Here is a 14,069-nt window from a genome sequence, read left to right as displayed (position 1 = left end):
ATGCAATAACGTCTTCAGGGACTTTGTAACCCATGGTTTACTGTTTGGATATACTTTTATAACCTTAGTTGGAATAACCATACTCTCACAGTATGAGATCCAACTGCTGATAACATCTGTCAATTCATTAATATCAGAGCTGGACTCCTTGAACATATTCCACTCCGTGCAATCCAAGCAAGTCTTTTACGTGCACAGTCTGTACTTTACCCCTCTTAAGGGCAGTGCGATATGAAGGGACGATATATTAAGGGACTTAATTGTGGTCAGATGAGCCTAACGGTGGGAGAGGGATGGACTTGTATGCGTCTTTAACTGTGCAGTAGCACAGATCCAAAGTTTTACTGTGCCTGGTAGGGCATTTGACGTTCTGGTGAAAATCTGTGTTTTGGACAATGAACGGCTACGGAATGATGATTGGGGCGTCTGGAGAACGCATTTGGGGCTTTTGAGTTGCTTGAAATATACACTCACCTAAAGGATTATTAGGAACACCTGTAAGATTTCTCGTTAATGCAATTATCTAATCAACCAATCACACGGCAGCTCCTTCAATGCATTTAGGGGTGTCGTCCAGGTCTAGACAATCTCCTGAACTCCAAACTTAATGTCAAAATGGTAAAGAAAGGTGATCTAAGCAACTTTGAATGTGGCATGGTTGTTGGTGCCAGACGGGCTGGTTTGGGTATTTCACAATCTGCTCAGTTACTGGGATTTTCATGCACACCCATTTGTAGGGTTTACAAAGAATGGTCTGAAAAAGGAAAAACATCCAGTATGCGGCAGTCCTCTGGGCAAAAATGCCTTGTTGATGCTACAGGTCAGAGTGGGCCAACTGATTCCAGCTGATAGAAGATCAACTTTGACTCAAATAACCACTCGTTACAACCGAGGTATGCAGCAAAGTATTTGTGAAGCAACAACACAAACAACCTTGAGGCGTATGGGCTACACCAGCAGAAGTCCCCATCTGGTACCACTCATCTCCACTAAAAATAGGAAAATGAGGCTACAATTTGTACGAGCTCACCAAAATTGGACAGTTGAAGACTGTCTTGATTTCTGTTGAGACATTCAGATGCTAGAGTCAGAATTTGGCGTAAACAGAATGACAAAATGGATCCGTCATGCCTTGTTACCACTGTGCAGGCTGGTAGTGGTGGTGTTATGGTGTGGGGAATTTTTTTCTTGGCACACTTTAGGCCCCTTAGTACCAATTGGGCATCGTTTAAATGCCACAGCCTACCTGAGTATTGTTTCTGACCATGTCAATCCCTTCATGACCACCATGTACCCATCTTCTGATGGCTACTTCCAGCAGGATAATGCACCATGTCACAAAGCTTGAATCATTTCAAATTGGTTTCTTGAACATGACAATGAGTTTACTGTACTAAAATGGCCCCTACAGTCACAATCTCAACCCAATAGAACATCTTTGGGATGTGGTGGAATGAGAGCTTCGTGCTGGATGTGCATCCCACAAATCTCCATCAACTGCAAGATGCTATCCTATCAATATGGGCCAACATTTCTAAAGAATGTTTCCAGCCCCTTGTTGAATCAATGCCACGAAGAATTAAGACAGTTCTGAACAGGGGCGTAGCACCAGACCCTGGGCCCTATGCATAGGCAGTCCTGATGGGCCCCCATGTTCCTCAATGCATTTATCTGGCCATAGTCCTGGATCCTCTGGCAAAAACTGGTCTGCACTGCTCTGCCTACTTTCCAGCTCCTCATTTTCACACTGTGCTCAGAGCAACACTCATGCTCCCTGCTGTCTTCACTCCCATCATCCTCAATCAGATGTTCTCTATCATCTTTCTCTATGAAGGATACATCTGATATTAACTTCTTATCCTAATTGTAACCTAATATAATAAACCCACTAAGATGTTAGTGTTACTTAACACCTTTCAGTCAAAATGGCTAAACATGGTTTGCTTTAATTTTGATATAAGCTTCCCTTGTTTCAAATCCAAAAAGGAGGCTGAGGGGCTGTTGCTACTCCACTCCCTGCTGTGACAGTTTCTGAAACTGAGGGCCATGTGTTTCACAATGTTAACATCTGCTTCTACTAAATCTGAAATAACTATAATGTTGACATGATATGTATCTACCGATGAGCTACCAAGCTACCTATGACACTGATTAGCCTATTATTGCTAATTATAGACATTATAGCCTATTAATTTAAAATTAAACATGTTTTAAATTAGGCTATTACAACGGTGTGTTGTATGCAAACAGCATTGTTAGTGTAGTTTATTTATTTATCCTTTACCTCAGATTACATGTATAAGCAAATTATCATTTGAAAGTGTATGTTCTGCTCTTTATAAGGGTTGTCTCAGTCCGTTGTTAGCACTAACAGTCACAGAGATATTCAAGCAGTTTAGCACCATGGATTTGGTTTTCTAGTTTGTGCTCACCTTTCTTTGAAAAGAAGTCAGTTACCAATTGTTTCCCCTCATTTTGTTTTCTCTCCTCCTGTCTTTCCTTTGTTTTTTGGTAGTCTGATTTGGCTTTCTTTGAGAAAGACATTTCTACAGCAGAAGTTTGCGCTCCACCAGACGCTCAACTGAACTAGCTAACGTAAACAAAATGCGTGCAGATGGACTAAACCATTTGGCGCATTAGCAAGGGGTGGGTGAGACCTTAGTTTTTTTTTTGTATACAAAATGTAGTCAGTCAATCAACCAAGTTATTCAGCCAATACACTAACTTTACATTTCATCTAACATGCATTATGAAATTTAATTAGGAAATGAAAATATTCAGGTGAAATAAAATATATTCTAGACTTTTCAAGGGCCCTCTCTCCCCTTGGGCCCTGGTAATCAGTATCGGTTTTGCCCCCAGTCCGACGCCCCTGGTTCTGAAGGTGAAAGGGGATTAAACACGGTATAAATAGGGTGTTCCTAATAATCCTTTAGGTGAGTGTAAGTTCACATGCATTGTCACTGTTCGCCTTAGGATGGATGTATACAAGGGTGATGAAGAGCTGGGGAAACTCACGGGGCAGGTAGTGAGGGCGAAGTGAAACCGTGAGCAGTTCAACATCGGGAGTGCAGAGTTTATCTCTAACAATGGCCGATTTGCACCAGCGCTCATTCACATAGAGACACACACCCCCACCCGTCGACTTGCCTGTAGTTGTTGCGTCTCTGTCCAGCCAAATGGACGACCCAAACCCGCATATTCCTAGGTCACTGTTCAAGTCTCTATCCGACAGCCAAGCCTCCGTAAGCGCAAGAATGCGGGCATCTCTGAACTCGTGAGAGTAACGAGCCTGCGTCTGTAGCTCATCGGTTTTATTCAGCAGAGACTAGATGTTGGAAAGAATGATTGACGGCAGGGAAATGCGCAAGAGGGACTGGCTTTTCAACCTGAGACAAACCCCTCCTCTACACACCTGCTTCCTTGTCTTTGTTTTACAGTGTGATCCATAGCCCTGTTGTCTGATTGACTGTGCTGAGTCCTGCCTGTCAACGTTGGTCCATGGCGCACGACACGTGCTCTCGCTCCCATTTCTTTACTATTGGGAGTTCTCGTACGGATACTTGCATCAGTTTAGCATAAATCTTGGACACTAATCCTCTCACAGGAGAATCAACAAGCCATTTAATGATTGGGTGTGTCTCAAGACTGTTCCCCCATGGCACTCCGTAACATTTTAGGGCTGATCTTAAGCGAAGATAAAGGAAGAAGGATGATGAAACTGCTGCCCCAGTGTTTTCCCTTTCTTAGCTGTTTTTAACGCTGATTTAAGTTCCTCTAATGTTATAGGTCGACCCAGTTCTTCTGCCTCCTCTGGGTCAACAAGAGGCACTTTGTCGGATCCAGATTGCAGGAGGATTCATACAACTTTGAATAAAAGGATTGGAAAGTGGCGGTGATATCTTTAGGATTCGTTGAGATTAGAAGTGTTAAAAATTCAAATGAAAAACAACATTCTCAGTAGCCTAACCCGTTTCACACACACAGGCAGACATGCACACACACAGACAGACAGACACACAAACAAACAAACAGCAAAACGGCTGAGCGGAGACACAGGAGAGTGGAGAGAATCGCAAATCGAGAAGAGGAAAGAAAACACTGAGAAACATCGAGAGACACTAGTTAGCTTGGAGAAGATCTAAGTGGAATAACAAAGCTGAAGAGGTGTAGCTACACTACGCCACTTTTCTTGTCTAACAGCTGCAGTGAAGGCGAACTCTCTCCCCACGCTTGTCGCTCCCAGGGCAGCGCGGCAGATGAACGAGTCCGAGTTGCGTTCAGCGTGCAGCTCATGTTGTATTCCTTCAAGCATCTGAAGCTGCTGGATCGTGAATGTGACGCAGTCAGATTGGTCCGGCTCACATACCATGATTTCCTGCATTTCAGGTTCTGCCCCGATGTATTGCTGCGAGGCATTAATTTCGGCCAGCACTCCCTTCACTGTGCGAAGATCACTGATTTAAGCACACTTAAGCCTGGCTCGCACTACAGGAGTTTTAAAATCCTAACCTATTTTGAAATCTGGTTGCAGCACACACTTGAGGAGAATCTTTGCAGATTTTCTTCCCTCAAATCTTAAACATGCTCACACTACAAGATTTGAAAATAGTGGGGCATCACACACTACAAGATATTTTTAAGATTATCTTGCCAGATTTAGCACCTCACGTGACGCGATCTCACGGGGAAGCGCATGTAAAGAAAATGGATACTGTGTCACGGCAACTTGCTGTAGTAATACTTAAAAAACTAAAAAACAAAATAAAATAAAATGAGCGTGGACAATAATATTATTCAAACAAATTTTTTTTATTTTCTGGACTATAAAAACTTATAGTGAGGTGCGACTTCTATATCAAAATATATATAATTTAACATGTTTTTAAATGTTAATTCATACTGAAAACATTACCGTCTACAGCTGCGAGAGGGCGCTCTAGGCTTGTGACAACTAGAATGCTGCTCCTAAAGACAACTGAGAAAGAAAGAGATAAACTGCAGGTAGTAAAATATGCAGCAGAAAACGGTAATCGAGCAGCAGAAAGAAAGTTTGAAATGAGGGAGAAACTTGTGAGGGACTGGCGAAAAGGTGACTCTTACTGCAATGAAGAAATCAAAGAAAGCTAATCGGCTAATCGCGGGCTGAAAGCAAGATGGCCAGAGCTGGAGGAACGAGTCCACAGGTGGGTGCTTGAACAACGTGCTTCCGGGAGGGGCTTAGTTAGTTACGTCTCCACGCCCTGCTAGTTGTTCTGTGTGACTTAAACTCCGGAGCGATTTATAGTCCAAAAAATACGGTATGTGCAATGCATGCTTATGTTAGACCTGAATGTAGCAGATGATCATTGACCTAGATCTAATGTTTACCTTTGCTAGCTAGTGCGCTAGCAACTTTGTACACTCACCCGGTAGGTCCAAATCTGAAGCGATCTCTCCCTAGCCCTTCTCTTTATCATTCCGATTATGATATTCTTTAGATGAGACATTAAACAGGCACTCGTGCTGTTGCCACATCTCCACCATCCTTTCTTCCAACTCAGTTGTCCACCGGACCCGTACTACAGCTGCTTTCGTGGACATTTTCAAAAGTTTCCGTCACTTCTGTCTCCTGGCAAACCTGTCTCTCATTGGCTATTGTGGAAGTACTGATGTAATCATAGTCATTTCCCGCCCGATTATAATCCTAGATATCAAACATCTTTGATATTATCGGGGCGGCCCCTAATATCAATATACCTCAAGCAGATCGGGAGGTGCAAGATTCGATCTGTGAACGCCTCACATTACCAGATAATCTGCGCCGAACATCGGAACCGATCGAGGTCCTCGTCAAGATTTTTTCTCAGATTCTCGGGAGGGGTAAATCGGGCATAAATCGGCCTAAAACTCCTGTAATGTGAGCCAGGCATTAGCTGCTTCTCCAAGACCCGGTCGATTAATTCCTCCATATTAGAGAACGTGTTCACATTAGCCACCACTCCATTAGCCGCTAACATGCTAACAAAAACAGCAACCTCATTCCTCCTGCTTTTAAGAGCATGGACTCTAAAAAGCAGGACGCTGTAACTTGCACTATCCACACTCTGTAATCATTGCTGTTTATGACTGACACACATTTATAGCTGCTGTGTGTCTCACTGGCTGTGTGATTATTGTTGTCTGTTTCAAGGCTCTTATCAGTGTTGTAACGGACATAGCTGACGGACACACACACACACACACACACACCGGACCTGACACATAAACACAACTTCACCCTCCCTGCCTCTCTCAATCACTTTTCTGTCTCTTTTTCACGTTTTTCTTGTCCTTTCTCAGCTGTGCTCTGTCCTTCCTCTGGCGGTGGTGGAGCGCCAGCTTTCTGGCGGTGCTCACTCCGCCGAGCCGTGTGCCAGTTTAGGAGATTGGCATTAAAGCCAGACATGAGCTCATCGCCTCAACTGGGCAGACAGCCCATTACAATGCTCAGCAGGGCCCTACCGCAGGGGTGAAAAGAGCTCAATACCTGCTGATTATCTACTCTTTCTCTCTGGCTGTGTCCCTCTCCCTGACTCACTTGCTTTTGCTTTCACTCTATTTCCTCTTCCTTTTTTTCTCTTCTCTCCTCATTTCTTCTTCTCTTGTCTTCTCTTCATGTATTCATTCACTCAGTCAAGTATCCTCTACCTCAGGCTTTCTCTATCTCTTTTTTGATCGGTCTTATTTAATTTGTCTTTCTCTTATTCAAACCCAAACTTAGACACACACACTGTATATTTGTCTGTCTGCCATCTTCCTTTCTTTTTCTCTTTTTCCCTCTGTCTCTTAAATACAAATTTTTCCAGTATGTGCTGTGGTGTCATTGCAGTGGTGTCTGCTGCAGTAAGAGAGGTAGGGAGGGGTGTTTTTTTAAAATGACAGGGGTGGAAGCGAGGTGTGTGTGTATGTGTGTGGAAACCAGACAGCTGGTGCACCTGTGTGGACAGGATATGACACGGCAATGCAGCTAAGACAAGTGCAATATGCAGCAGATATAATGTGGTGTGACATTTATTTAACGCAACTCTCTGCTCTGCAATCTGAGTGGCTTGAGTGGCCTTTCTGTTACTTAGCGCTCCGCTGAAGATGCCAAGCTCTTTCTCTTGTTCTCCAGCTTTGTCAGCTGGTGAGATGCATTGCAGTTAATTCATGAATCCAATTTCAGCCTTGGTATAAAGGCTGAGTCATATCCATCTTTTGTTCGGACATTTGGAATTGCTTTCAGTAATACTGATTCCACATAGAAGTCACAGGGTGTTTTGAGTTATTAGTCCTACTGAAAATGTTATGTCAGACTAAGCAAAGGAAACTAGCACCTTGGTATAACTCCCAAACTTTAAAACAAACCTCACGAAAACTTGAGTAAATGGCGTTCCACCAAACTGGAAGAATCTTGTTTAGATTTGCAAGACAGTCTGAAAACATATAGGAAGGCCCTCAGAAATGCCAGATCAGACTATTACTCATCACTAATAGAAGAAAATAAGAAGAAACCAAGGTTTCTTTTCTGCACTGTAGCCAGGCTGTCAGAGAGCCACAGCTCTATTGAGCCATCTATTCCTATAGCTCTGAGTAGTGACGACTTTATGAGCTTCTTTAATGATAAAATTATAACAATTAGAGATAAAATTCATCAGCTCTTGCCCTAAACTTCTAACGGTTCACCTTTAAACGCAGGACCGCTAGAAAGAACGACAAGACCTGACATATACTTTGACTGCTTTTATCCTATAGACCTGCAACAATTAATTTTAAAGGTCTCTTCAACTAAGTCATCTACCTGTCTCTTAGACCCCATTCCAATGAGGCTACTTAAAGAAGCGTTACCTGTGGTTACAAGTTCATTATTAGATATGATCAATATGTCTTTATTAACAGGTTATGTACGCAGTCATTTAAACTAGCTGTGATAAAATTCTTCTGAAAAAACCCATCTCCCCTTTCTCTCCAAGATCCTTGAGAAGCTAGTCGCTAATCAGTTATGTGATTTTCTACATAGGAAAAGTTTATTTGAGGACTTTCAGTCAGGATTTAGAATGCATCATAGCACAGAAACGGCACTGGTGAAAATTACTAACAACCTTCTAACTGCTTCAGACAAAGGACTTGTCTCTGTATTTGTCTTACTAGATCTTAGTGCTGCATTCAACACTATTGACCATACCATCCTGTTACAGACACTGGAACATTTAGATGGCATTAAAGGAATTGCACTAAGCTGTTTTAAGTCCTATTTCTCTGATCAATCTCAATTTGTTAATGTTAACGATGAATCCTCCAGGCACGCTAAAGTAAGCCATGGCGTTCCACAAGGCTCAATGCTTGGACCAATTCTATTCTCCTTCCTCTAAGCAACATTATTAGGAAACACTCAATTAACTTTCACTGTTATGCAGATGACACCCAATTATACCTATCAATCAAGCCAGACGAAACCAGTCAGTTAAACTTCAAGCATGCATTAAAGATATAAAATCATGAATGACCTACAATTTTCTGATGTTAAACTCTGAAGTTTATTGTGCTGGGCCCTAAACACCTCCAAACCTCTGGATGGTATTGCCCTGGCTTCCAGCACTACTGTCAGAAATCTAAGAGTTATTTTGATCAGGATATATCCTTTAATGCCCACTTAAAACAAACCTCAAGAACAGCGTTTTTTCACCTTCATAACATTGCCAAAATTAGGCACATTCTGTCTAAAAACAATGCTGAAAAACTAGTCCGTGCATTTGTTACTTCCAGGCTGGACTACTGTAATTCCTTACTATCTGGTTGCTCAAATAAGTCCCTTAAGACTCTCCAGCTGATCCAGAATGCTGCAGCGCGTGTTCTGACAAGAAATAAGAAAAGTGATCATATTTCTCCTATATTAGCTTCTCTGCATTGGCTTCCTGTAAAAGCCAGGACTGAATTTAAAATCCTTCTCCTGACCTACAAAGCTCTAAATGGTCAAGCACCATCATATCTTGAAGAGCTCATAGTACCTTATTGTCCCACTAGACCACTGCACTCCCAGAATGCAAAGCTACTTGTGGTTCCTAGAGTCTATAAAAGTAGAATGGGAGCCAGAGCCTTCAGTTATCAGGCTCCTCTCCTGTGGAACCAGCTCTCGGTCTGTGTTCGGGAGGCAGACACCGTCACCACATTTAAGATCTTAAAACTCTCCTCTTTGATAAAGCTTATAGTTAGGGAGGGAGGAGTTGCAGCGTTCACCTAGACCGGCGGGGGAGGGTGTATACCTACAGACACAGAACCCCTTCTCTTCTCTGCTTCTCTTCATAGTTGTCAGATTCATCTACCAATCCTTATAGAACTGGCTCAGGTTTGCCTTGCACCAGCTCTTAATTATTCAATTCAATTCAATTCAATTTTATTTATAGTATCAAATCATAACAAGAGTTATCTCGAGACACTTTACAGATAGAGTAGGTCTAGACCACACTCTATAATTTACAAAATTATGCTGTTATAGTTTTAGACTTCCGGGGGACTTCTACTCTATCTGTAAAGAGATAATCTGTCTTGAGATAACTCTTGTTATGATTTGATACTATAAATAAAATTGAATTGAATTGAAAATGGATCATCGTCACGCGCAATTACTTTCTTCACACAGGTTCCATGATAGAGGCTGCACCCACAGGAGGATTTTTTTGGGATAAACATGCATTAGAGATGCAGGATAGAAACAGTTTTACTGGAGTTTATCCACTGGCTATAAGTACATTGTGTAGATTCAAAGTGTTGTAGGTTATTTCTTGTGCTTGGTGTTTATTAAACATTATACATCTGGCTTCAGCCCTGATACATAAATTAGTTTTTTAGTCTTTATTGATTTTTACACTGACACGATAATGTTATTGTGTAGTACAATACATTAAAGCATTTTTTTCCACATATTTATACCCCGTCCGAGCACACAAAATAATTTCTCTCTTGACATTTATTTTACTAAGAGGTAAAGTTAATTAAAAAAGCAAACTATATAGTTTTTTGGACTATACATCTCTCCATTGCACACAGTGCTTAAATTACAGCTATTTTGTATGTATTTGTCAATGATACTGTAATTATTGTTTATTCTTATTAATGTTTATATGTTTGTTTGTGTATGTATACACCAATTCTCAAGGAAAATTCCACGTAGGATAACTGTGCCCATTACTGTGGCAATAAACTCCTTTCTGATTCTGAGACCGAGACCCTCCTTTTTAGGTGGTCTCAGTTTGGTTGTTTGGACTGCAGCAGAGCTCAATTGACAGCTTTCACACCAGCCAAAACAAACCAAACTAAATAGGCAAACACACTTGAGTTCAATTGAACCACACAGTTAGTTAGTTAGTTAGTTAGTTAGTTAGTTTGGGTCAAGTCAACATTTTCCATAATGCAACGGTGTCTTTTACTAAACCCTCCCTGCCTTCTAAATGCTATAGTTTGTAATGTAGGGTTTCTGTTAAATATGTTTAGTCTTAAGCCCAAGCCTGATGACATCATTAGGGTTAATTTGTCAAACTTTGGAAAGTGTCCTCACTAGCCACACAAGACATAATACAACTGTTTTTACAATCTGACTTGGACTTCTCCTGACAAGTAAACTGAACTTCAGATAAGAACAGATATGATTGTATGCTGCGGCATTAAGATTTCATGGACTAGATTTAAGGCGCTAAGCCCAAACCATAAAACAGCCCACGATCAAAGAAAACTAGAACAAGAAAACTGCTATATTTAGCTTTGTATGTGCTTTCCTTTTCAAACTGCACACTATGATTCACATGACATTTCTGCTCAGTATGAATTTAGAAATACTCTCAGCCTTGCAGCAGGGGCGGAGCCAGACGATATAAACATTCGTGGGCTTAGCCCAAACCTAGGGGGGTCTGAGGGCATGCTCCCCCGGTGGAGATTTTTTTCCCAATTACGTCAGCTAAATTTTTCAGGCTGTTTGAGATAATAAAATGCCTAAAATTCTATATACTATCTAGGAAAATGATGATAGTTACTCAGTAAAAAACAAAAAAACAAATCACCCAGTAGAGCCTACCACCTATTTTGTATTTAATTGTTCTCCAGCTGTAGTGAATCCAAAACACCAAAAATGTTAAGGATGACTCATTTTCACCCCTGGCAACTAAAAAGAGGCAACCTTTATCTGACTATTTAAATAAAATTTCTCATGTCTTTCTGATCTTCTTTATCACTATATTTCTCAATTAGTCTCTCTTCTTATCCCACTAATGTGCCGAGATTAGCTGTAAAACATGCCCTGAGATAACTTAGCATTTGATACAAGCTGTGTTTCGGTTTTACGAGTGGCACATTAAAGATAATGTAATTATTACACTATAGCACTAAGAACAGAAAACCCAAACTACAACTAAAACCTGACCTTTCTGGCCTTCCTTGATGCAAAATCATCAATGATGTCATCGTATGTAATCTGCTCCCCTATTGGGTGATTGATATTGATGATAGCGAGGCCAGTGAGCCGTTCCTGGGACATCGTGACCTCAGGTATGACTTGATCAACTTAAGTTCGGAAAAGCTCCTCTCTGCTTGAGCCACAGTGACTGACAGGGACGGACTGGGACCAAAGATCTGCCCTGGCAATTTGGGCCAGACCGGCCCACCACATAAGATCATAAATAAATAAATAAATACATACATAGGTAGGTAGGTAGATAGATAGATAGATAAATAGATAGATAGATAGATAGATAGATAGATAGATAGATTTGTATTGATCCCAAAAAAATGGGAAATACCATGCAGCAGCACAATATCAGACACACTGCACACACAGAATATACATGAAATAATAATAGGATAGAATATAAAAACAAATAATTGAAAATATATACATGTTGGGAATAAAACTGTAAAACTGTTTAACTAGTATTGATAAAGCTGTACCCGTTCTTGCGCTCCCCTGAATATGTATACCAACTCCTAAAACTACTAACGCCATGTAATGAGTAAGCAAGAATTAGTTAGAGTTGACATATTAAATACTTCAACAAAGTGCCATTTATTAATACACTAAAACTGTATACTCATAATAAATCATAAAACAAGCTATATATATATATATATATATATATATATATATATATATATATATAAATAATTTCAAGATGCCCTATGCTATAATTTGAAGATGTCTATCATGAGTTTTTGTCTGTCAATGCAGATAGAAAAGCATCAATTCTCGATAAGAAAGTTTGCATGATGTGCAACGTTTATATAGGCTACTAATGCAATCATACAGTAAAGCATGCCTACGTCTTTTATTGTTGTAGTGTTATCATCAACAGTTTGTCCACCACTCAGTTTTATCAAGGGGTTTTCAAGTGTTTTAAGGGGAGCTGTGCTTACCGCAGGATGTAGCCTCACTCCCTCATCTCTGTCCCTCTCCTCCTGAGTCTCCTCCTCACTGTGCATGTCACTGTAGCCGACATCAGCACCACTATCATCAGCCACGGGAGCTGATGGAGGTCCTGCTACTGCCGAAAACATGTCTTTTCGCTTTTTTCTTTTATTTGAGCCGCTTGGGTAGGCTAACTTTGTTTCATTTTGGCGTTTAGACCATTGACATAAAAGAGAGTTTTAGACTCGTCTTTCTCATGGTCTTTCTCTGTCTCTGTGTACTTCCAAAGAATTTATAATAAAGGAAGAAGTTCCACTCCCTCGTTACTTGCGCCTCTGAACTGGTTGCAGTTCCACCAGAAATCCATATAGTGGGCGCTCACAGGCCAGTGCAGAATGAATGAGACTCTATGGAGCTATACCCCTCAAAACCCACTTTTCTCAGGATATAATTTTTTGTCTAGTAATTTGAATGTTGCATTCGAAAGGAAGAAAATACACACTGCTGGGTGTTAGATTTTTTTAAAGTCGCTTTTCTGTTCTAAAAAGCCTTTTAAAATGTCAATGACGTCATACACATATACGGCCAGAGATACTGCTTTACGGCAAGCTCGGAGTCCCTTCCTTCGTTCTCTCGAGGCATCGACAACACAGCTAACAGGTAAGGCTCTCCCTGTCAATACAGGTGCAAGAAAAAGGTTTGCTAATGTTTTAAAGACCACGCCGAAATATTCACTCTGACATTCTGGCTCTGCTTCGGATGCCGTCAAGCTGGAGCTCCGATCGTAATCAGTCCTCCACTGACCAATCAGCATTCATTACCAGAATGCTAGCGTGTTATGGGCTACAACGACTCAACCTGTAAGAAATCAAAAGGACATAAGTACTCATTCATTCAACTTTCGACCTATAACCCATGTTGAACTTGCAAAATCTACAATCAAATCTGAGGTTTCTCAACGACACTCAGACGAAAGATACACATTTAGCCGTCTAGCTCCATAGGGTCCCATTCATTTTGCACTGGACCGCGATCACCCCCAGTGGAACTCTGGTGGAACTGCAACCAAATCCGGTACAATGGGGCTGGATAGGGAGTTGAATAGCTTTCCGTAGACTTTCCGCTTTGGTACTTCCCAGCTCTCCTGTCACTTTGTGTTTATCTTTCGCGCTGCGGCGCACTGTTACGGACTAGTCCATTTCATTGTGAAAGTGGGGGGTGTTGACCTCTCTCAACAAGCAGGGCGCCTGCAGCTGCTGGGGGCGCTGATCTGCCAATTCCCCACACAGTGAAATTATAGAAAACAGAAATACGTTTCGCGGCGCAGAGGATTTTCTTTTTTTTAAGTTCTCGTGCCGCCCCCCATGTGACATGAAAAAAAACGTCGGTAATAGAGCTTTTGTTTCATTTTTGCCGCTCCAGTCAGAAAGACAGAGAGGAAATGAAACAAAGTTGAAGTTATTTTAAAAAACCTAAAAGATTTGGGGCTTTTGACAAAACATTCAGGGCTTAAGCCCAATTAGCCACCCCCCCGCTCCTCCGATGCCTTGCAGTCTCTTTGCAAGAACAGAGCACATCTCTATATAAGCTGTAGGATGGGACTCTCATTTTCCCTGAGTCCTAGTTCCCTGAGTACAATTGTAGTTTCTGATGAAGATGACTCGTAATTGATTCAAAG

The sequence above is a fragment of the Perca flavescens genome, chromosome 6, assembly GCF_004354835.1.
Source record: "Perca flavescens isolate YP-PL-M2 chromosome 6, PFLA_1.0, whole genome shotgun sequence".
NCBI lineage: Eukaryota > Metazoa > Chordata > Actinopteri > Perciformes > Percidae > Perca > Perca flavescens.
The sequence above is the reverse complement of the archived record's forward strand: the minus strand, read 5'-3'. Positions refer to the sequence as shown.